This window comes from Symphalangus syndactylus, chromosome 4 (assembly GCF_028878055.3).
Source record: "Symphalangus syndactylus isolate Jambi chromosome 4, NHGRI_mSymSyn1-v2.1_pri, whole genome shotgun sequence".
Classification (NCBI taxonomy): Eukaryota; Metazoa; Chordata; class Mammalia; order Primates; family Hylobatidae; genus Symphalangus; species Symphalangus syndactylus.
Genome location: NC_072426.2, coordinates 118,572,676 through 118,597,375, shown reverse-complemented (window position 1 = coordinate 118,597,375; position 24,700 = coordinate 118,572,676). Strand labels below are relative to the sequence as shown.

The 24,700-nt window shown below is 40.3% G+C and overlaps 1 pseudogene; it reads left to right on the top strand.

The window, feature by feature from the left end:
• LOC129480158 (small ribosomal subunit protein uS12-like) overlaps positions 1–21,853 on the top strand; it is a 29,398-nt pseudogene extending 7,545 nt beyond the window's left edge.
• The last annotated feature ends 2,847 nt before the right edge of the window (positions 21,854–24,700 follow it).

Below are 24,700 nucleotides of genomic sequence, written 5' to 3'. Positions count from 1 at the left end.
TTTCCTTCAGTGGGTGAAATGGATAAACCAGCTGTGGTGCATTGATAGAATGGAATATTATTCAGCACTAAAAAGAAATGAACGATCACGCTATGAAAAGACATGGAGGAAACTTAAATGCATGTTATTAAGTAAAAGATGCTAATCTGAAATGGTGTGTTCATCCGTTTTCACAATGCTATAAAGATACTATCTGAGACTGGGTAATTTATAAAGGAAAGAGGTTTAATTGACTCACAGTTCTGCATGGCTAGGAAGGCCTTGGGAAACTTACAACCATATTGGAAGGGGAAGCAGGCATGTCTTACATGGCGGCAGGCAAGAGAGCAAGTGCAAGAGAGAGCAGGGAAAACTGCCTTATAAAACCATCAGATATTGTGAGAACTCGTTCATTATCATGAGAACAGTAATGGAGGAAAGCGCCCCCATGATCTAATCACCTCCCACCAGGTCCCTCCCTCAACACCTGGGGATTACAATTTGAGATGAAATTTGGGTGGGGACACAAAGCCAAACAGTATCAAAGGGATACACACTGTATAATTCCAACTATAGGACATTCTGGAAGAGGAAAAGCCATAGAAACAGTAAAAAGATTAGTGGTTTCCAGGGATGTGGCTGGAGGTAGAAGAGATAAATAGGCAGAGTACAGCAGACTTTTAGGGCAGTGAAACTACTCTGTAAGATACTATAATGGTATATGCATGTTTTTATACATTTGTCAAAACCCACAGAATGTACAACACCAAGAGTGAACCCTAGGATAAACTATGGACTTTGGTTGATAATGATGTGTCAGTGCAGGTTCATCCATTGTAACAAATGTACCACTCTTGCGTGGGATGTTGACATCAGGAGAGGTTATGCATGTGGGGGCAGGGAGTATATGGTAACTCCGTACTTTCTGCTCAGTTTCATGGTGAAACTAAGATTGCTGTAACATAAAGTTTATTTTAAAATTTTAAAAAGACACATAGAGATATTAATGTAAATAATTTTTATTCTCTCTTCAAATAAAATGCCAATTTTCAGGAAAATAAAGAAGGTAGATCTCACTGGTGGATGCCTTTTGTTTATTTTCCTTTCTTTTCTTCCTACATGGGACTTAAACGTGATGTTGAAGGTGGACCAGCCACCATGTGAGTACGAGGCAAAGAGAGCTCAGCCGAGTTGAAAAATGGAAGGATCCTGCATCCCTGTATTTATTTTCCAGGGCTTCCAGAACAAAGATCCAAAAATTGGGTGGCTTAAAACAACAGAGATCTGTTCTCTCACAGTTCTGGAGGCCAGAAGTCTGAAATCAAGATGTTGGTAGGATCACGCATCCTCTGAAGTCTCTAGGCGAGGATCTTTCTTTGCCCCTTAGAAGGGAACCCCAGGTATTCCTGGGTTTGCTAGACTGTAACTTAAATCTCTTCTTCCATCTTCAGATAGCCATCTTCCTGAGTGACTCTATCTAAATTTTGATTCTTATAAGGACACTAATCATGTTGGATTAGAGCCCATACTAATAACCTCATCTTAATTTGGTTACATCTGCAAAGACCCTATTTTCAAAAAGGTCAAATTCACAGGTATCAGGGCTTAGGACTTCAACTTATCTTTTAAGATGGCACAATTCAACACAAAACAGTCCCTAATGGCATTCTGAAGTTGCTTTACCAGCTGGATTTTCTACCTTTGAACTTATAACAAGAGAAACACAAAGCTCCCAATTTGTTTAAGCCTCTATATATTCAGGGTTTTCTGTATTCATAACAGAACTTAATTCCTTACTGATATGAAACTTCTAAGTGAGGGCTCTGGAAATTTAAAAATGATCTGCCATGTGGATCCTACCTATTTAGAGGATAGTTTGTAACTTTTTAAAGACAGACACCATTATTCTCTTATTTGGGATTGGGAGGAGGTTGGGCAGGGACCGCTGCTTAGCTAAGATTTTTCTACTAATAATTTAAGATCAACCTTGTTTTTAAAGTAAAGTTTGCCAGATACTGAAAAGGTCAGTGGACATGCATTCAGCAGCCAAATTTAGGCCCTAATCCTGCCCTGGACCCACACCCATCTCAGATATATCTTTGTTAGTCACCCCTACATACCTCAGTGAATGAGAATATAAATGTAGCTTTTGTGCTTATGTTACCAGAAGCACAGTTTACTTGTCCAACACAATCATGTTCAATTTTATGATACCGTCTTTCTGCCAGGTGTGGAGCCTGGAAATATATGTGCCAGAAAACACGTTAGGCAACCAACACTGAAATTTGTCTTAATTTTGAGAGAGTTGCTAGGAGTTCTTAGACCATTTTCATGGCATGCATACCAGGAACATAAGCATGATTCATTCAACTTATTTTTGGGCTCCAGTAGTGAGGACAAGCAATTGCTTCCACCATCTCTGTTAGCCAGAGAGCCCTGAATTGTTCACTTTACTTCTGGCAGGCTCAAGAAGGGCTGACATCAGAGTAACATCAGAGTCAATAGATATTTCCATCACTTCTTCTTAAGAAAGATGAAGGTTAAATGATAAGTGAGGACTTTCCATTCATCCTTTCTTCAGAAAACATTTATTGCGTGCCTATCTAATGCCAGACTAATGGCAAGCACCAAAGACCAAACAAGTAAAAGACGATTCTTACCTTCTAGTGGCCTACAGTTAAGATACAAAGAGAGCGCGGTGGCTCACGCCTGTAATTCCAGCACTTTAGGAGGCCGAGGCGGGCAGATCGCTTGAGGTCAGGAGTTGGAGACCAACCTGGCCAACATGGTGAAGCCCTGTCTCTACTAAAAATACAACAAATTAGCCAGGCATGGTGGAGCACACCTGTAATCCCAGCTACTTGGGAGGCTGAGGAAGGAGAATTGCTTGAACCCAGGAGGTGGAGATTGCAGTGAGCTGAAATTGCACCGCTGCACTCCAGCCTGGGTGACACACCAAGACTCTGTCTCAGAAAAAAAAAAGATACAGAGGTAGACAAATCAACAGAAAATCCTAAGATACTTTAATGAGTGTCTAATAAGTGTTTAACAGGTAGGTTTAAGAACAGAGTATTAGGGAAGCACATAAACAGGGCAATTAACTCTTTTGGGGGCAGTCATGTAGAAAGAATATGGGGGTATGCTAGGAGATAGCCAAGTGAGAGGCCACAGCACATGCAAAGGCCCAGGAGTAAGAGAGTGTATGGCATATGTGGAGAGCTGCATGGAGTTTGATATGGTGGTCTAGGAGGTAGGGAATATCAGTGAAACCAAATGAAAGGTGGCCCATAGTTTGAAAGTGTTGGAAAGTCACAGAAGGGTTGTGAATCAAACAGTTCCATGATCAGGTTTGTGCTTTAGAAAAGATCTCTCTGGCAGCAGTATACAGAATGGATTGGATTAGAACATGCAGAAAACAATAGCAGTCAGCTGTGTTACTCTAAGAGAGGGGGACTGGGGAGAAGGGAGAAAAGAGACACATTTAAGGAGTAAAATTGATAGTACTTGATGAGTTATCAGATTTGGGGCATATGTTGGAATAGCTGGCACCCGAGGATGACACTAAAATGTATGATTTAGTTAACAGGTATATGTGTGTTATTGGGGGAGGGTCTTATAGGTCAGAAATTAGGGAATATGATAAAAATGGTTTGTTTTCTAGTATCAATATTAAAAGCCCACATTCACATGTTTAATAAAGTCACAGAATTCTGATCCTAAACATTTTTCTGATATAATAATGTACTGAATTTTTTAAAGAATGAAAAGCAAATGTATTTTAAAAACTATACATTGCTGGAGATGAATAATGAAACAAAAATATGTGGGATATAAAAGTCATAATACATGAATCAATAGTTCTCCATTCTTTTCATTTCACATTTTCCTAGAGAGTCCCACCTCCTCCCACCACCTCAATTCCAGTCAATGGTCCATAGAACCCTGTTTTCTTTTTTGTAGGAAATAAATAAGCAATACTTTAGAGCCGAAAGGAGCTTTAGAGATAATGAAATATGAATTCTGTAACTTGGAACTACTATATAACAATATTAAAATATTTTAAGATAATAAATACTCAGAATGCCATTATGCTGAAAGACATAGGTGTAATGCAAGAATGTTTTATTTGGTAACTATTATAAGCAAGGAGATCTTGGACATGCAGTTGTGTGGATTAAAGTATTTGTAAATAACTAAGCATAGTTCTCAATGATTGATAACTATAACAGAGACTATCAGCTAAAATCTATTTTCTACTTTGCTCTGGAAACAAGAGAGCCCAACTAAACTGCATTTCCCAGCCTTCTTTGCAGTTAATTAGGTGTAGCCACGAGACAATATTCATCAAAGGAACAGGTGCAGAAATAGGAGTGTTGCTTCTCAGTATGGACCCTAGGATATTGCACAAATCCCCCACACTGTGTCCACTTTCTTTGAGCTGAACACAGGCATGACTGCAACCCAGCAGATGAGGACAATGCCCTAGGGAATGACATGGGAATAAGACAGAAGGAGCCTGGGTCCCTGGGTGGCCACATGGAGCACAGTTGCCTTCCTCCCTGCCCTGGACTGATACAGAGGAAAGCAAACACTTTTGCCCTTTAAGCCACTGTATTTTTAGGTGTCCTTTTACAGAAGGATCATGTTTGACCAAAATAATACAGCTTCTTTCTTCTTTCTGCTCTTCTCCAACACAATTATGCTATTTTTGCAGTATTATCTTTCATAGGCATAAATATTTTAAATAGCTGCAATCACAGTATACATGTTATTTTGTACTCTGTTATTTTCATTTTCCATATCACAGCCATGTTCCAGGATTCAAAGTTATCTTCAATTATTCATTTTAAAACAAAAAAATTGAATTGCTCAGAGAAGACTGGTACAATGAAAAAAGCTAAGGTTTGTTTTTCAGATTCTCCCTTTATGTAATGCCTGTTACATCCACAGGCATATATAGTGATTAAAGAAGGTTGGAGTTAGGGATTGTTTGTCAAGCAGAAAAATTTTAAAGTACCAATTTGTCAATAGCTGGCTCTTTCAGTTGGATCACCAGAAAATCTGACTCCCTCTCAGTCAACAATTACTCTCTTCCTAAAACAGTCCAACTTCCTAAGTGGAAGTTGAGATCATCCTAAAAGTATCAAGAACTTTTCTTAAGAGCAAATACCTCATTGTGGTTCTTCCCTTTGGGAAGACAATATGTGCTTTTGATTTTATGACTCCTGAAGTATTTGTGATTTTGATTCCTTGAGAAGCTTAGTGAAAAATTAGCTCAATTTAGCATCATTTCAAAATGGTGAAAGTTATTAAAATATTCTAGATAATATGGCAATTTAAAGGAGAAAATGAAGTGCCAATGGGACTTAGTTGGCTCTTGCAAAGAAGGAAGTCAACTAAGTAAACCATTTTCAAATCAATTTAAAACCATTTATTAAGCAACAACAGTATGCAAAGCACTACCTTCCCTGTATGCGGGTCATAGCCATTGTCTTTTCAGTCTAATGGGGATGACAGATATAAAATGAATAAAAGTTCATGATTGAATAAAATGAACTCTGAATACTTGTATAAGCAAAGCATATTTGATCCATCTTGGAGGGAGAAATTAATGTAATAAATTTTGAAGAAGAGAGACGGAAATAGGAGGAATGAAAGGGTCTAATTGCAGAGAATAAAATCAATGTTTATCTTCCCCCCCAACCATTCCCATTTCTCAACCTCTGAAAGTCACCTTCCTCTAGAATATTTGAGAAAGAGGATGTTTGTCCCTCAGTTTGTTCCTGAGTCACCCTCTTTGCAGCTGTTTCTATGAATCACTTGTTCCTCTCCATTGCCTTCAGCTCTGCCCTGATCCTCTGTCCTGGTGCCACCTGGATGATCTGGGATTGCTTTTCTCGTGCTGTGATGATGCTCTCCATGGAAGGATACATGATCATGCTTCTTTTTGTTGCTCTTCTCTTTAATTCCCCACAATACCACCAACATAGAACTTGTGCATGTCTAATATACTTAATTAAAAGGTTGGCGAAAATTAGAGGGATTTATAAGATAAGGAGAAAAAATTTAAAATTGCATGACAAATATGACAAATCTCACAGCCCAAGTGGGGAAAAAACTGGAAGTCCTTTACCGGTGCCTTCCTGTGGAAATATTCCAGTTCTTAACCTTGCTTCCTTGCTTAAAAGCCCAGCCTTCTCTTGCCCCTTTTAAAAATGCTTAGTTCTTCAGTTCTCCAAATGTAAATCCTTATTCCTACTGTATATATCCCACCCACAGTAGGAGGTTCCCTTCTTTAGTTTTGTTTTGCTTTTAATGAGGAGACTCATAGGACAGCCACAGTGGGCTTTGCACCACAAGTCCAATCTCTCTTTTGAAATCTCCGTGACAGTCCAACTTAAACCTATGCATCCTCATTATTCTTGCAGTTTTCACTGTAACTGTTAGACTAATTACATCCCATATACCTTTTCCAGTAGAAACAATACTTTCCAAACATAGTATACTCTGATCTATATGAGAGAAGACAAACTGTTTTTAAATGTGAGGTTATCTGCCTAAATTCCCCTGCCTACAATGGAACTAGCACTTTACAAGATAATGCCAAGAAGTTTTGGTCTCTTTTTCCTACTTGCAAACAAAACAATTTCAAGAGGCCTACCTGTGCTTCAGAAATAAAGCCTACCATAGTACCTTGCCAAAGGAACCATCTGCCCCAAGGACCAATGTTAGTCACATAGAGATGAAGAAGAAGCTTTCTTCTTTGGGCCAGGTTGAATTCATGGGTAGTCTTCCTCTTCTCAGTGATCTCCATAAGGGTAAGGGATACAGTGGGAAAATGCCAATAGATGTACCATACCAACTTGTATGGCTCCCTGGCGCACGGTGATCTTATACTCTTCTTATGGTAATAGAATCTCCCCCACCGCCTTTACTCTTAGAAATGGACACATGACCAGCCAATCATGGTACTTCATATTCTTATCCATAGCAATTCATCCAAGGGTTGGAAACATGATTTAAATCTGGCCAATCAGAAACCTGCTCCAAGACTTTTTTTTAACCTAAACATTGGATAAAGGAAGCTTATTTTCCTCTAGGGATGAAGAAAGCCCAGGACTGGGAAAATCTTGTTTTCTAGCATAAAGAAAAAGCTTCTGGAGTTTGAGACCAGCCTGGGCAACACAGCAGAACCTCATCTCTACTAACAATTTTTTAAAAATTAGCCAGGCCTGGTGGTGTACACCTGTAGTCCCAGCTACTCAGGAGGCTGAGGTGGGAGGATTGCTTGAGCGCAGGAGATCAAGGCTGCGCTGAGCCATAATTGTGCCACCGCACTCCAGCCTGGGCAACATAACAAAACCCAATCTCAAAAAAAAAAAAAAAAAAAAAGAAGCTCCTCGTAGTAAAATAGAATACAACCAACAAGCATAGGAAAACAGAAACAAGATTCAGAAGAGTGTGCTGTTTAGAGTTTGAGTGCCTGGTTCCACTCATGAAGGTCTTCAGCGTTCCTGTAGTTCCTGAGAACCATCCTTCAATTCTCTGAGCTATTCCAGTATTCTTTCAATTAAGCTCAAATTTTACTGAAACTGGATTAAGTTGAGTTTCTCTTCTTGAAAACAAAGTAGTCCTGGGATTATACTCTATCTAGATCAAATCACGTTCCCTGAGAATGGGAATGAAAATAGGAAGTTACTCCTCCTGTAAACATAAGCAAATCCTATATATGCAATCAGGAAGTCCTTTCTGGCTGATGGCATTATTCTATATATAGCCAACTGTGACCCTTAGGAAAACAACTTCTAACATGCTAGCATGATATCACAGATCCTTTATATCCTAGTCAACCAATTGTTAAATACGGCTCTGTGGGAGGCCCTGGCTGGTCCTGCTGGGCCCTGCCACTCCTAAGTATTGAACCAATTGCATATGTCACAGGCTTGCCTCCAGAAATAATTGCTGTGCATCTATGCATGTGATGTCTAATAATCATTGGGTAACCTGTGATCAATGAAGCAAAATGGTGATATGACATACCAAGAATTGTACTTGGAATATGATCTTTATCCAAGTGATAAAACTTAGTAAAGCGTTTTTTTTCTTCCAACTTTATAAAAATTATGATAGAGCTTTAGGGGAGTGAGGTTCATGAGACATTTTATAAGCCTCTAACTGGGGCTTCTGTTGATCTGAGAGAACTCAGCATGGCCATACAGATTGCCATTGCCACCATCCCAAGTCTGTCTCCCACGAAAAACCAGGTAGACTCAAGAAACTACATTCAACAAACCCTCTAGCCTAATATTTCCTGATGTTTTCCTGCAAGTATTTTCTTTTGGTTTCTATAGTAACAATACACAGTAACTTCTATAACACTTGTGTATTGATTCAGAACCTCTTTTTTTTTTTTTGAGACGGAGTCTTGCACTGCTGCCCAGCTTGAGTGCAGTGGCACAATCTCAGCTCACCGCAACCTCTGCCTCCTGGGTTCAAGTGATTCTCCTGCCTCAGCCTCCTGAGTAGCTGGGACTACAGGCATGCGCCACCATGCCTGGCAAATTTTTGTATTTTTTAGTAGAAACAGGGTTTCACCATGTTGCTCAGTCTAGTCTCGAACTCCTGACCTCGTGATCTGCTGCCTCAGCCTCCCAAAGTGCTGGGATTACAGATGTGAGCCACCACACCCAGCCAAGAAGTAAGAAATCTTGGTGTCTACGTTTTGTATCTTAACTACAATCATATGCTTCGAAAGCAACCTGATAAATACAAGAGAACTCATTCAATTCCAAATATTCACTAACAGATAACCCAGATGTCAGAAGAGTATCCTTGCCTCTTAACGTGGTTCAAACTCCCATTTCATATTTCCTTCAGTGAAAATCCAATGCCCGTCCCCAGAATATCTGGGAATTCCCAGGGTACTTTCACTCTCATTGTTATTTCTGTCTCCGAGTGCTGCTTCCACTGATGAGTTTAATTGATAGATTATCTTGCCATGTGGCATGTGCCGTCCCTATTCTGTACCACATTAACCCAGACATGGAACTCAGTCTCTCAATTCCCACAGGACACAAGCTCACACATGCACAGCATCCACACAAGGCATTTGTGTAAACAGCAGAATCCACTAAAGATTTGGGATGGCGAAGGTGGGTTTACATCACAGAAATGAAAAGATCCTAAAACTGAACATTGCATGATCTATATCTGAAAAGATTTTAAGGTATATCATCATATTTCTTCACCACTCACTCTCCCTCCTCTCAGTTTTTCCCATCTCCAGATATTTATTGTAGAGACAATTAGCTGTGACTGTTCTTTGTCCCCAGCTATCCCATGTCCTCAGGAGGCATCTTCCATGGCTCATAGTTTATGGAGTATTCCACTAGCACAGCTTCTGGTCCCAGCTGTTAAGAATCTCCCTCCTCCCTGACAGAGTATATGGAATGAATTTAATCCTGAAGCTGGAATATTCCAAAGCACACCAGCTTTTTCTTGCATAAGTTGCATGGGTTATTACATTGGAACAATAAAAGTTCTCTATGTACTTCACATGTCTTCTATCTAATGTATACTGTATTACTCAGTTCATTTGCTTCAGGTAACTCCAACCAAGCAATGATATACTATACAATGTTACTATACTCTTGAAAATTGGTCTGTGAGAACATTTAGGCTCTTAATAATGTGTAATAAATTAATTGAATCCCAAATTAAATTTTAAAAGTTTGCAAGAACAGAAAGGAAGCTAGATTCCTTCCTCTAGCAGAACACCTGGGGTTTTCAAATTTAAATGACACCAGGAAACAGCTGGTCTCTGGATAGATGTGTTTGTTCTCTAAAGTGATGAATAACTTCACCATTTTGGACTTTGAAATGGAATATTTTTCCAATTCTGCATGATAATTCTAGTCAAATAAATTCTTTATGTTTTATCTTGCTATTTTATTTCCCAGTGATACATGGAGCAAACATTGCTTCTCCTTGGGAGAAGGTGAGTAATTATATGGCCGAATGATCCATGGATCAAAATTCTTCCCTTAGAATCCAGAAATGCATTTGCATGAGTTTTCCCAGGGCATAGAGTTTTAATGCTATGGCCTAACCTCCAGCTACAGGAGCATCAGGTGATGGGAGTTTAGCCATCTTTCCTCCTCAGAAGCATGGAGGTGATGTCACCTCCACCAGTGTTGCTTGCCAGTGGCTGCTCAGTGCTCACCTGTGTCTAATCTCTAACTACCCCTGCCCCAGAATATGCTTAGGCCGATTCATAGACTCAGTGTGAGTTTCACTGCGTGTCAGCCCTAATGATGGCTGTGCAGTTCCCCAAACTCATGAGGCATGTCCCGGTGTTAGGGCCTTTGTACTGCTGCTGGAGAGTTTACTCTCCACAAATCTCCATGGCAGCATCACTCACTTCATCCACTCAGACACAGCGGCTTTCTCCCACCATTCTATCTAAAACAGGATCCTAGCCATCCTTTATCTTCCCTGCTTCGTCTTTCCCATAGAACTTACTGCTGCCTGATACTATATTATAAACTTACTATCTGTCTCCCTACTAGAAGTCCCGAGGTCAAGGACTTTGTTTAGTTCACCACTGAATCCCCCGCACCTGGAATAGTGGCTCTCACATAGTGTATAGGATCAGTGAGTAACAGTGATAGCCCTGGAAGCAACTGTGTAGGTAGGTAGGTTAGAGCATGGGCTTTGGAGAGGGCAGACCCAGGTTCAAGCTCTGATCTTCTCTCCGCAAGCTATCGAACTTCACCAAGGCATTTAACCTGTCTCAGGGGATTACCGTACAGCGAGTAAATTAGGTAATATATGAGAGTCATTTGGCAGGATTAACATCATTGTTTTCTCGTTGTTCCAGCCCTCTTATTTTATAGATAAAGAACCAGAGGTTGACTGAGGCAGAGGGACTTGGGCAACATCTCTAATATTGAGGACACCATTTGCAGGGAAGGAAGCAAATCTCCCATTCTCTTATGATGGTATCCTTAACAGTTATTGAAACCCTTAAAAATGCACATTCACTTTGACCCAACAATTTCATTTCTGCAAATTTATCCTAAGCAAATAATCACCTATGTATGCAAAGATTTAGCTACACAGACTTTTATCACAGCTTTGATTACAATAGCAAGAAATTAGAGTCCAAGATGGAGCAGATTTGATAAATTATGGTACAGTCACATGATAGCCCATTATATGGCCATTCAGAATAAAATATAGAAGAATAGTTAATAACATGAGAAGATGCTTACACAGACTCAAATAAAAAAGACTAACGTATGCCAAGAGGTCTGCGTGGTTAGAATCAGGGTGCATTGTATTTTCTTTGTGCTTCTCTGAATTTCTTGTGTCTTTTTCAATAAATATGCATTATTTTCATAACTGGTCTTTTAAATAAAAATTATAATAGCTTGCTAGTGTCTGCACAATAAAGTGTTACAGTGTTAATACATTTTATGAAGAGAACAATCAGAGGAGCCTAAACTTGAGGGAGTGTTCCTCATGCTGATGGAATGAAATTCTTATCTTCTTTTCTAAATGTCATGATTTTCAGGGAACAATTCTCCTACAGGTTTTGACACACAGCAGATTCCAGAGCGTTTGGGCTTCCTGACCATTAGGACCGATGGTGCTTGTGTCTGAACATCTACATTACTCTGTATTAGCACATTTAACTGATGACCTTAGCTAGGCTGCATTTTTTTAAAACCAAATTGACTTACAGCATTACTCATTAGATTTAAGTACTAGGATGATTCATCATTTACAGTAAATCTATTAGAAAGATTACACTGCAAAATCCACCATTGTCCATGTGGCAGGCCTGCCTGGAAATTAAGAATGGGAAGGGAAATTGAAGGAGAGTGATTCCTATCCGTGATTTGAAATTTAAACTTAGATAGCTATGGCAAGCATCTGAGCCTCAGCCAAAGTGGACCAAGGCATCTGTCACATGTCTCAGATATTCCACTCTAATAATAGCCTAAGATCTCTTTTGGAATAGGTTGGTGCCTTGTTTCATAAGGAAAGGTCTTGCATGTTAAAATACTTTAAGGAGTATTTCCTTACCCCTTAAAAAGATATTTGCCATATAACTGGGCTGCACATGTGATACATGTAACAATAGTTGAGTCTCTACTGGTTAAATATAACCCCAAACCAATAGCATGTTCAGCTGGGGGCCCATGCTCACCAGATGTTATTCCACTAATAGTGAGTGAGCTCATCCTTGGTGTGGAAGGTTATTCATTTGGGAGAGAATAATGAACGTGAGACAATCATTACATCACCTTTTCCTGTACATTATTCTCCCCTGCAGCTAAGAAGGAAAACGTGCTGCCGGGTTAGCTGTAAGCTAACTCATGTTCTTGCTTTCTTAGATCTACATAAAGTGAATCACAGGGTAACTCTAGTCCAAATTAATTTTTAATGTAGTATCTGATAGTTTATTAGGAGAGTTAGACTTTGGGATGGTCTCTGTCTCAGACCAGAGCAGCATGGCTTTTTGAGGTGTGATTATCAGTAGTTTACTCCTAGAGGCACTATCCTCTCCTCACTCCTTTGCAGGGGTTATCTCATTGTCCACAGCTGACCATCTGGGAGGCAGAGATGGCTGTTTCTAGAAACATGAAGACTTCTGAATAATAGAGTAAATGTTTAAAATAATGCTCATGAGATCATGTCTTCTTTTGTTTGAATGACTCATTTGGGCTACCTATCAAACCACAAGTTCGAGTTCAGAATAAAATTAATTTACAGATAATATAGCAAAAGGGAGCAAAACATATACACACACATATATGTATATAACACACACATATATATACGGGTGTGTGTGTATATATATATTTTAAGAAAGACAAAAACAATCTTTCTGCGAGAAACTGGGTTTTTTTAGAAAGCACATATGTATCAGTTAAGAACCTTAACTCACCACTGAATTTTAATGCAGCCTTCCTCTAAACACAGTAACAACTCAGCAACTGGCAATCTTACTAAATATCTTTAAAAGGCTTTAACTTTATGCCAAGGGCTTAAACTTTGTTTCTGTCATGTCTTATTCATGTTTATAGAACGTGATCACAAAGGAAAGTGAAGCACTAATAATAACCACCCTGATGAGCCTGTCTTGGGCAGCAGCATCATCCCCTCACTTTCCCTTATACCTTCTTGAGCTACCTAAAAGTATACATTTTGACAACTAAGTGTCACCTCAGGAAGAAAATGTGGTGGCTGGGGAAACACTTGGTCAGTTATAAATCCTTCCATATTTTAAATTTTTATTCTGTTCTTTCCGTATTGGTCTCTGCCCCATATCTGCCACCTCCTGTGGCACCCTTTGCACAAACAGCACTGAAATGAAGATCAGGACACCTGAGAGCAGCCCCCAACTCCATCACTTTCTTTCTCTTCACTGCCTTCCACACATCACAGTCTTCATTTGTAAAATTAGAATAAGAATATCACAAGCAGCAAAAAACTGCATAGCACATATATGTTTAATAAATTTAAACCGTTTGGGACATGAGAGTGTACCCAGGGACGCATTTTGTGACTTCTATGGGCCCTAGACACTTTTGCCTTCATGGACCTGTTTCTCATAAAAATATATTAAAAATTATCTTATGACTGTGTTGGTATAATGATAAACACACTAATATCATATATTGAAACTTTTTTCTTGGCTGGGCGTGGTGGCTCACACCTGTAATTCCAGCGCTTTGGGAGGCCAAGGCGGGTGGATCACGAGGTCTGGAGTTTGAGACCAGCCTGGCCAACATAGTGAAAGCCCGTCTCTACTAAAAATACAAAAGTTAGCCGGGCATGGTGGTGCATGCCTGTAGTCTCAGCTACTCGGGAGGCTGAGGCAGGAGAATCACTTGAACCTGGGAGACAGAGGTTGTGGTGAGCCGAGATTGCACCACTGCACTCCAGCCTGGGCAACAGAGCGAGACTCTGTCTCAAAAACAAACAAACAAAAAACAACCTTTTTTCTTAACCTAAAGACTCATTTATTTTTCTTCTGATGTTAAAGAAATTAAAACACTTTTCTAGCTCCTCAACACTGTGCCCGATAGTAAGTCAGGCCTGTCTGCATCATAGAATCCTCAGCAGTGGATCATAGTTTGCTCTTTTTTCCCCCTCTTGGATGGCTTTTGTGGATGCTGTTCCTTTCCTTCTCTTCTCATTTCTTGCTGATTTTTTCAATGAGTATACACTATCTCTTCCACCTCTCTCCAACGTCCCTTGGGTTCTCCAACTCTGGTGAGTCAAAGCTCACTTACAAACAGACACATAGTTCAAAGAATAAAAGGGATCAAAAACTGTTCTAGGAGAGTGGAGAACTGATTCCAGTTCAGTTCAGGCTGCTATCCTCCACCATCCCTGGAGACCCTTCTAAGCTGATCAGAAACACCTCTAAGTAGAGAAGTTTATATGCAGAGGTTTCTGGAATGGTATGCAACGAATTTTAAGAATAGTTTGTATTAGGTAGTGGGCCTTGGGTGTATTTTCCCTTTCTTCTTAGTAATTTCTGTATTTCTTACACTTTTAAAATGAGCATTATTTTTAATAGAAATGGTAGAAATATTGAAATCCAATTTTAATAAGGATTGACTATTATACTTTGCTTCAGTAATTAAAAGGGGGGAGTTAATATCTTGGGATACTTTAAGTTGAATAGTTTTCTCAGTGGGTTGCCGGGTGCATGCACGTACACACACACACACACGCACACACACGGTGGCTGTGACCTAGCCCACCATATGGTCCTCATTTTCTGTATCTATTTCTATGTATGCTAACTCAAGAATTCGACCACTGTAATACAGCTGACTAACCTTTTGCTCCCTGCTTCCTTCTTGTATTAAAAAGAGGGCTTATTTCTTGGGTGCTGTTTTCTTCAGTTTTCCTCACATAAGAGAAAGAATTCAAAGCTAAATTACATAGTAAAAAATTGTATTTGTGTTAACATTTTCTTTTAAGGCATTCCCTTCTCTCTGAATTGTCAAAATCATTTTCCTTTTGTGGCATTTCATTTATTGAAGGCCATAGTCTTACCATCTCCATTTCAACCAAGGAAGAAAGCAAAGAAGTCTGAAGAATCAGAATCAGGGAACAATCAAGCACCTACGAAATGCCCACCCTGAGCCCTGCCTTCTGCTAGCCACTGTGGGAAGTTAGAATAGGTTCCTGGAGAGACCAGGAGGTCCACTGCCTCAGTGTTCACAAGCACTCCAGTCTCAGAATGGGGTGGGGACTGAGGAGAACTGGATAGCACCAGCAGCTGCTCCCCAGCTCCAGCCAACTGTTGCCATGTGGGAATGGAGGCTCAGTCTTGCCAGATCAGCAAATTTTTCCAAAAAAGTTAGGAATCATGATTTTTGCATGAAACCTCTCTATTTAATAAGTTGACAATGAGAATTAAAAAACAAAAAAACAGAAACAAAAAACACTGTGTGGGCCAACAAATGTATAGGCCAAATTCACTATGTCTGCAGGCCTGATTTGGCCTGCCAGTTTGTACCGGCTGCTTTATATTATGAATTCCCTCAGAATTTAAAAATGCTTACCACTCAAAATGATTTGGTGACATCTACAATGATCTATACACATTTTATGAGAAAAAACTTGAATAAGATTGCTTGTGTACAAATTATAAACTACAGAACTGGCAACTCTAGTCATTTAGCACTTCAGGGCAAAGTAACTTCTTGACAGAATTTTTCACTTTTGTTTTTCTTTTTAAGAGATGGAGACTTGCTTTGTTGCCCAGGCTGGAGTGCAGTAGTACGATCATAACTCATTGCTGCCTCCAACTCCTGGGCTCCCACCTTAGCCTCATGAATAGCATATGCCATCACACTTGGCTTATTTTTAACATTGTTTATATATTGTAAAGACAAAGTCTCACTTTTGGCCCTGTCTGGTCTTGAACTCCTGGGCTCAAGCAATCTTGCTGCCTCAGCCTCCCCAGGTCCTGGGATTATAGGCATGAGCCACTGCTCCCGGCCATGCCTATAATTTGGCCATGCCAAATTTTTACTTCTAAATAATTGTTTGATATCATGTAGATTCAGGCTAAATTATGTATCTATCAAGTCTTAACAACATATTTTCGAGGATGGACTCTACCACCATTATTGCCCCCAACACACACACACACACACACGCGCGCACACACATAAACACAATGACCCCTGTGGAAGATTATTTTGGGTTCCTGCAGGATTATTATTGTTGGAAATATCATTTTCAGTTTTGACAATAATCATTAATAAAATGCATAAATCTTTTGTCCTTGTATCAAAATAAGTTTGTTAGCATATTTTTGAAGTGTAACATAAATATTAGAAGGTGTATGAATCATAAAGGTACAGCTTAGATGAGTCACAAAGCAAGCACATCCAAATAATCAACACTCAACTGAAGAAAAAGAACATTACCAGAAAATAGTAAACCAGCACATTTGGGGTATTATTACTCTTAATCTTAAAATATCTGGAAATGAGACTCCTTATAGCCTACCTTAACTTTCTAAGAAGCAGGAACCACTCTGTGGAATGATTAAGTTAAAACATATTTTATTACTTTATTTAATTTTCCAACTTTATTAAGCTGATCATTTTTTAAAGAAAGATAACTTTCTGAGGAATCTCTAAAAAATCATATATGAAAAGCACACAGCTAAATCATGATCAATGATGAAAGACCAAAAGCTTTTCCTCTAAGGTCAGGAACAAGACAAGGATGCCCACTTTTGCCACTTCTAGTCAACATAATCCTGGAAGTCCCAGCTGAAGCAATCAGGCAAGAAAAAGAAAGAAAAGGTATCCAAATTGGAAAAGAAGTAAAAATTATCTGTGTTCACAGATGGCATGATCTCATATATAGAAAGCCCTAAAGAAGGCCAGGCACGGTGGCTCCTGCCTGTAATCCCAGCACTTTGGGAGGCTAAGGCGGGTAGATCCCTTGAGATCAGGAGTTTGAGACCAGCTGGCCAATATGGCAATACCCTGTTTCTTCTAAAAATACAAAAATTAGCCAGGTGTGGTGGCACAGGCCTGTAGTCTCAGCCACTCGAGAGGCTGAGGCAGGAGAATCACTTGAACCTGGCAGGAAGAGTTTGTGGTGAGCCAAGATGGCGCCACTGCACTCCAGCCTGGGCAACAGAACAAGATTCCATCTCAAAAAAACAAATAAACAAACAAAAACCCTAAAGATTACACACACACACACACACACACACCCCAACACCATTAGAACTAATAAATGAATTCAGCAAAGTTGACGGATACTAAATCAACATACAAATATCAGTTGTGTTTCTATACACTTAACAATGAAAAATCCACAAGGAAATTAAGAAAATAATGCCATTTACAATAGTCTTAACAAAGGAGGCAAAAGACTTATACACTGAAAAGTACAGAATGTTTCTGAAAGAAAACATAAATAAATTAAAAGACATTCCATGTTCATGAATTAGAAGACTTAATATTGTAAAGATGTCCATACTACCCAAAGCAATCTACAGAGTTAATGCAATTCCTATCAAAATCCTAACAGCTTTTTTTGCAGAAATAGAAAAATTCATTCTGAAATTCATATAGACTCCCAAAGACCCTAAATAGATGAAACAATTTTGAATAAGAGCATAGTTGGAAGGCTCATACTTCCTGATTTCAAAACATGTTATAAAGTTACAATACTCAAAACAGTGTAGGACTGTCATAAAGATAGGCATACAGACCAATGAAATAGAATACAGTTCAGAAATAAACCTTCACACATATGGTCAAATGATTTTCAACAAGGGTGCCAACACTATTCAATGGCAAAAGGACAGTCTTTTCTCAAAAAATGATGTTGAGGAAACCAGATATACACATGCAAAATAATGAAGGTGGACACTTATTGTATTAGGCTACTTGGGCTGCCATAACAAAATACCACAGACTGAGTGTCTTAAACAATAGAGATTTATTTTCTCATAGTTCTAGATGTTGTAGGTCCAAGATCAAGGTAGCAGCAGAATTAGTTTCTGGGAAGGCCTCTCTTTCTGGTTTGTGTATATGACCACCTTTTCACTGAGTCCTTACATGGGCTTTCCTCTGCATGCACATGGAGAGGGAGCAAGATCTCTGGTATCTCCTCCTCTTCTTATAAGGACACCAGTCCTATTAGATTAGGGCTTCACTCTTAAGACCTCATTTAACCTTAATTGTCCCCTTAAGGGCTTTATCTCCAAATGTAGTCACATTGTAGGTTAGGGCTTCAACATATGAACTGAAGAGGGTGCACAATTTAGTCTATAACACTTAATTTATGCCATATAAAAAATTAACTCAAAATTGGTCAAAGACATAAACATAAAACCTAAAACTATACAACTCTTAGTAGGGAGAAACCTTCATGGCATTGGATTTGGCAATGATTTCTTGCATATGACACCAAAACATAGGCAACAAAAGGAAAAATAGATAAACTGGACTACATCGAAATTAAAACTTTCTACACATCAAATGACACAATTAACAGAGTGAAAAGGCAACCTACAAAATTAGAGAAGATATATCAACTCATATATCTGAGAAGAAGTTAATATCCAGAATATGTAATGAAATACAACTCAACAACAAAAAAACTGAAACAACCTGAAGTAAAAATGGGCAAATAACTTGAATAGACATTTCTCCAAAGATGATATACAAATGGACAACAAGTATAGGAAAAAATGTGCAATATAAGTAATCATTACAAAACTGTAAATCAAAAGCACAAAGAGATATCACTTCACACCCATTAGGATGGCAACTGTAAAATTAAAAAAAAAAAATGGAAAATAACAAGTGTTGGCGACAATGTGAAGAAACTGAAACCCATGTACACTTGGTAGAAATGGAAAATGGTGCAGCCGTATGGAAAACAGTATGGCAGCTTTTTAAAAAATTAAAAATGCAATTAGTGTATGATCCAGCAATTCCACTTCTGGGTGTAGATTTAAAAAATGGAAAACAAGGTCTTGAAGAGATACTTGTACATGCATATTTATAGCAGCATTGTTCACAACAGCCAAAAAGTGGAAGCAATTTGTGTCCTTTAATGAGTGGATAGATAAATACAAAGTGGTATATACATACAATGGAATATTATTCAGCCTTACAAAGAAAGCAAATTCTGACACATGCTACGATGTGGAAAAACCTTGAGAACATTACCTTAAGTGAAATGAGCCAGTAACAAAAAGACAAGTACAATATGATTTCACTTATAGGAAGTATCTAAAGTAGCAAAACTCATAGAAACAGAATGTAGAGGCCAGGAATAGTGGCTCAGACCTGTAACCCCAGCAATCTGGAAGGCTAAAACAGGAGGATCACTTGAAGCCAGGAGTTTGAGACCAGCCTGGGCAACATAGTAAGACCATGTCTCTACAGAAAAATTTAAAAATTAGCGGGGCATGGTGACTCACACTTGTAGTTCCAGCTACTCAGGAGGTTGAGGCAGGAGGATTGCTCAGGCCCAGGTGTTTGAGGTTACAGTGAGTTATGATTGTGCCACTGTACTCCAACCTAGGCAACAGAGCAGAACTCCATTTCTAAAATCAAACAAGCTGGGCGCAGTGGCTCACACATGTAATCTCAGCACTTTGGGAGGCCGAGGCAAGTGGATCACTTGAGGTCAGGAGTTCGAGACAAGTCTGGCCAACGTGGTGAAACCTCGTCTCTACTAAAAATACACAAAAAAGAGCCAGTTGTGGCGGCACACGCCTGTAGTCCCAGTCATTCCAGAGGCCGAGGCAGGGGAATTGCTTGAACCCAGGAGGCGGAGGTTACAGTGAGGGGAGATTGCGTCACTGTACTCCAGCCTACACTCCAGACTCTGTCTCAAAATAAATAAATAAATAAATAAATAAATGAATAAATAAATGAATAAATAAATAACAAAGTAGAATGATGGCTGCAAGGGGCTGGGGAGTTGGAGGGGCAAACAGGGAAATGGGAGAGTTGTTGTTTAATGGTTGTATAAATCAGGGTTCTCCAGGGAAACAGAACCAATAGGATGTGAATATATGTATGCACACACACGCGCACACACACACGCACACATGCGCGCACGCGCACGCACACATGCGCGCACGTGCACACACACACACACAAAACAAGTTTATTTTAAGGAACTGGCTCAGGTGATTATGAAGAGTGGCAAGTCCAAAATGTGCAGGGTAGGTTGGCAGGTTGGAAACTCAGGCAAGGGCCAATGTTGCAATTCAAGTTCAAAGGCCACCAGGCTGGAGACCCAGAGAAGAGCCCATGTTGCAGTACAAGGCTGTCTGCTGGCAGAATCCCCTGTTGTTTGAGGGAGGCAGTCTTTTGTTCTTTTCAGACCTTCAGCTGATTGGATGAGGCCCACTCACATTATGGAGGGCAGTCTGCTCTACTCAAAGTCCATTAATTTAAATGTGTATATCTTTTTTAAAATTTAAAAATCCCATGGCAGTGTATTTATAAATGTAAATCTCATCCAAAAACACCCTCACAAAAACATTTAGAATAATGTTTGACCAAATATCTAGGGACTGTGGCCCAGCCAAGTTAACATATAAAATTAAGCATCACAATACGTAATAGAATTTCTGTTTTGTATGATGAAAAGTTCTGTACAACAATGTGACTATACTTAACACTACTGAACTGTACACGTAAAAATGGTTAAAATGATACATTTTATGTTATGTGTATTTTACCACAATTTTTAATAAAAGTATGTTAGCTCTTTCACTCGGGCCTGTGGCACCAGCAAGATGGGCAAGTGTTGCAGTCTTTTTTTTTTTTTTGAGACAGAGTCTCACTCTTTTATCCAGGCTGGAGTGCAGTGGCATGATCTCAGCTCACTGCAACCTCCGCCTCCCAGATTCAAGTGATTCTTCTGCCTCACTTCCCAAGTAGCTGGGACTACAGGCGTGTGCCACCACGCCTGGCTAAGTTTTGTATTTTTTTAGTAGAGACGGTTTCACCATATTGGCCAGGCTGGTCTCGAACTACTGACCTCATGATCCACCTGCCTCAGCCTCCCAAAGTGCTGGGATTACAGGTATGAGCCACCACACCCAGCCTATGTTGCAGTCTTTACACTGCCAGGAAGCTCTGTAGCCACCACGACCAGAAGAGGCATAATAAACAGTTTAAGACCCATTTGGGTATATTTTTGAAGGCAATCTGCCACCAAGTTTTTTTGGGGGGAAAATGGTCTTGCTCTGTCACCCACGCTGGAATGCAGTGGCACAATCACAGCTCACTGCAACCTCAACCTCCCAGACTCAAGCAATCCTCCCACCTCAGCCTCCTGAGTAGCTGGAACCACAGGTGCATGCCACCACATCCAGCTAATTAAAAAAAAATTTTTTTTTAACAGATAGGACCTCACTGTGTTGGCCAGGCTGGTCTCAAACTCCTGGGCTCAAGTTATCCTCCCACCTTGGCCTCCCAAAGTGCTGTAATCACAGGTGTGAGCCATCACACCCGGCCCAAGGCAAACCCCTTTGAAGGCACTTCACATGCAAAGGGAATTGTGCTAGAAAAAGTAGAGGTTGAACCCAAATAGCCAAATGCTGCCAGCAAGAAGTGTATCAGGGTCCAGCTAACCAAGAAATGTAATAAAATCACAGCCCTCATATGCAATGACAGTTGCTTAAACTTTACTGAGGAAAATGATAAAGTTCTGGTTGCTAGATTTGGTTGCAAAAGTCATGCTATTGTTGACATTCCCGGATTTTGCTTTAAGGCTGTCAAAATAGCCGATGTCTCTCTTGGCCTGATGCAAAAACAAGAAGGAAAGGCCAAAATCTTAAGGTTTGATGATGCAAAAATGGTAGCAATAAATTTTCATATGCTAAAAAGAAAGTATATTAGAGAGAGAAATTTCTTTAACTAAATACCAAAAGAAATCTTTCCCTAAGAGATGTTAGGATACAAACAGGATTTTACCTTTGTCTTGGGTAAAAAGACCTTCAAAGAGTGAACTTCCATAAAGATTGAGAGGGCAACTTATTAAGTCATATCTCTAAGAAGCAATTTCTGTGGGGGAGTTGAGATTACATATTGCTTCTTGGGAATGTAATTTTTCTCAGACATAGTAAGAGAAATAGCAAGTAGCTAATACATTCCTTCTATTGTTACTCTAAAATAACAAACTCTTAAAACAAAATTTGCTTCCCAATTGTTCTTTCAGAGACAAGTCTGGGATCACTTTTTTTTTTTTTTTTTTTTGAGACAGGGTCTCACTCTGTTGCCCAGGCTAGAGTGCAGTGGCATAATCACAGCTCACTGCAGCTTCAACCTCCTGGGCTTAAGCAATCCTTCTACCTCAGCCTCCTGAGTAGCTTAGCACTACAGGTGTGAGCCAGCATGCCTGGCTAATTTTTTAATTATTATTTGTAGAGATGGGGGTCTCACTATGTTGCCCAGGCTGGTCTTGAATTCCTGGGCTCAAGCAATCCTGCCTCAGCTTCCCAAAGTGCTGGGATTACAAGCATGAGTCACCGCACCCAGCCTAAAATAATACACTTTTCAACTAAAGTATTGGTAATACCAGTTAATTTATGGCTAATCATATGACAAATTGAGAGGTGACAACGTGCTAGCAGCTTGCTCTCGGTGCCTCCTCAGGCCTCAGTGTCCATTCTGGCCACACTTGAGGAGCCCTTCAGCCCACTGCTGCACTGTGGGAGCCCCTCTCTGAGCTGGCCAAGGCCGGAGCCAGCTCCCTCTGCTTGCAGGGAGGTATGGAGGGAGAGGTGTGGGTGGGAACCGGGGCTGTGCACAGTGCTCGCAGGCCAGTGCGAGTTCTGGGTGGGCACGAGCTTGGCAGGTCCCGCACTCGGAGCGGCCAGCCAGCACCACTGGCCCCTAGCAGTGAGAGGCTTAGCAACAGGCCAGCAGCTGCGGAGGGTGCGCTGGGTCCCCCAGCAGTGCCGGCCTGTCGGTGCCATGCTCTAATTCTCGCCAGGCCTCAGCTGCCTCCCCTTGGGCAGGGCTTGGGACCTGCAGCCCGCCATGCCCGAGCCTCCCCCATGTAGCCCGAGCCTCCTGGACAGGTGCCGCCCCCTGCTCCATGGTGCCCGTTTCCATCAATCACCCAAGGGCTGAGGAGTGCAGGCACATGGCGCAGGACTGGTGGGCAGCTCTGCCTGCATCCCTGGCGTGGGATCCACTAGGAGAAGCCAGCTGGGCTCCTGAGTCAGGTGGGGACTTGGAGAACTTTTATGTCTAGCTGGAGGATTGTATATGCGCCAATCAGCACTCTGTGTCTAGCTCAGGGTTTGTGGATGCACCAATCAGCACTCTGTATCTAGCTAATCTGGTGGGGACTTGGAGAACTTTTATGTCTAGCTAGAGGATTGTAAATGCACCAATCAGCACTCTGTGTCTAGCTAAAGGTTTGTAAATGCACCAATCAGCACCCTGTGTCTGGCTGAAGGTTTGTAAATGCACCAATCAGTGCTCTGTGTCTAGCTAATCTAGTGAGGACTTGGAGAACGTCTAGCTAGAGGATTGTAAATACACCAATCAGCACTCTGTGTCTAGCTCAGGGATTGTAAACGCACCAATCAGCACCCTGTCAAAGTGGACCAAACAGCTCTCTGTAAAATGGACCAATCAGCTCTCTGTAAAATGGGCCAATCAGCAGGATGTGGGTGGGGTCAGATAAGAGAATAAAAGCAGGCTGCCTGAGCCAGCAGCAGCAACCTGTTTGGGTCCCCTTCCAGACTGTGGAAGCTTTGTTCTTTCGCTCTTTGCAATAAATCTTGGTGCTGCTCACTATTTGGGTCCACACTGCCTTTATGGGCTGTAACACTCACCTCGAAGGTCTGCAGCTTCACTTCTGAGACCAGCAAGACCACAAATCCTCTGGGAGGAATGAACACCTCTGGACGGGAGGAACGAACAACTCCAGACGCGCCACCTTAAGAGCTGTAACACTCACTGCAAAGGTCTGCAGCTTCACTCCTGAAGCCAGCGAGACCACGAACCCACCAGAAGGAAGAAACTCCGGATACACCATCTTTAAGAACTGTAACACAGCACGAGGGTCTGCAGCTTCATTCTTAAAGTCAGTGAGACCAAGAACCCACCAATTGCGGACACAAACTCACTATAATTTTAATACTGTGGTAAACATTGCTATGTACACAAGAGGTAGAATTTGATCCATAGAATAACCAAATCTATGCTTCCAATGCATTTTAAGTAGATTTTATGAAATTTTATGTTCACACTTGGGGATTCTTCAATAGGTAAGGGAGGTATACATTAAATGACTGTTATGGTGATCTTAGCTTGGAAACTATCAGAACATTCATTCACGTTTTTGTATTCTAGAGAATCTCTTCTTAATACAGGTTCCTAAAACTCACACTTAGGTATGACAAGAAGAATGTCTTCTTTAATCCCATTATATTGAGCCATTAGTTTATCCTATTAACAAGATTATACGAGTAATAATAGTTCTGATCCTAATGCTGATGGTCAAGGTATAATCACGATAGTAAAATAATTACTAATTATAACCAAAAAAGTAATATAAATTCAAATTACTCTAAATTCTATAGGAAAGATCAATTTAGCTTTTTGTATTCTATTAATTTCCATAGCAGCTTTTTTTCCTCCATGAAATTAGAGTTAAAGAAAAGAGATAA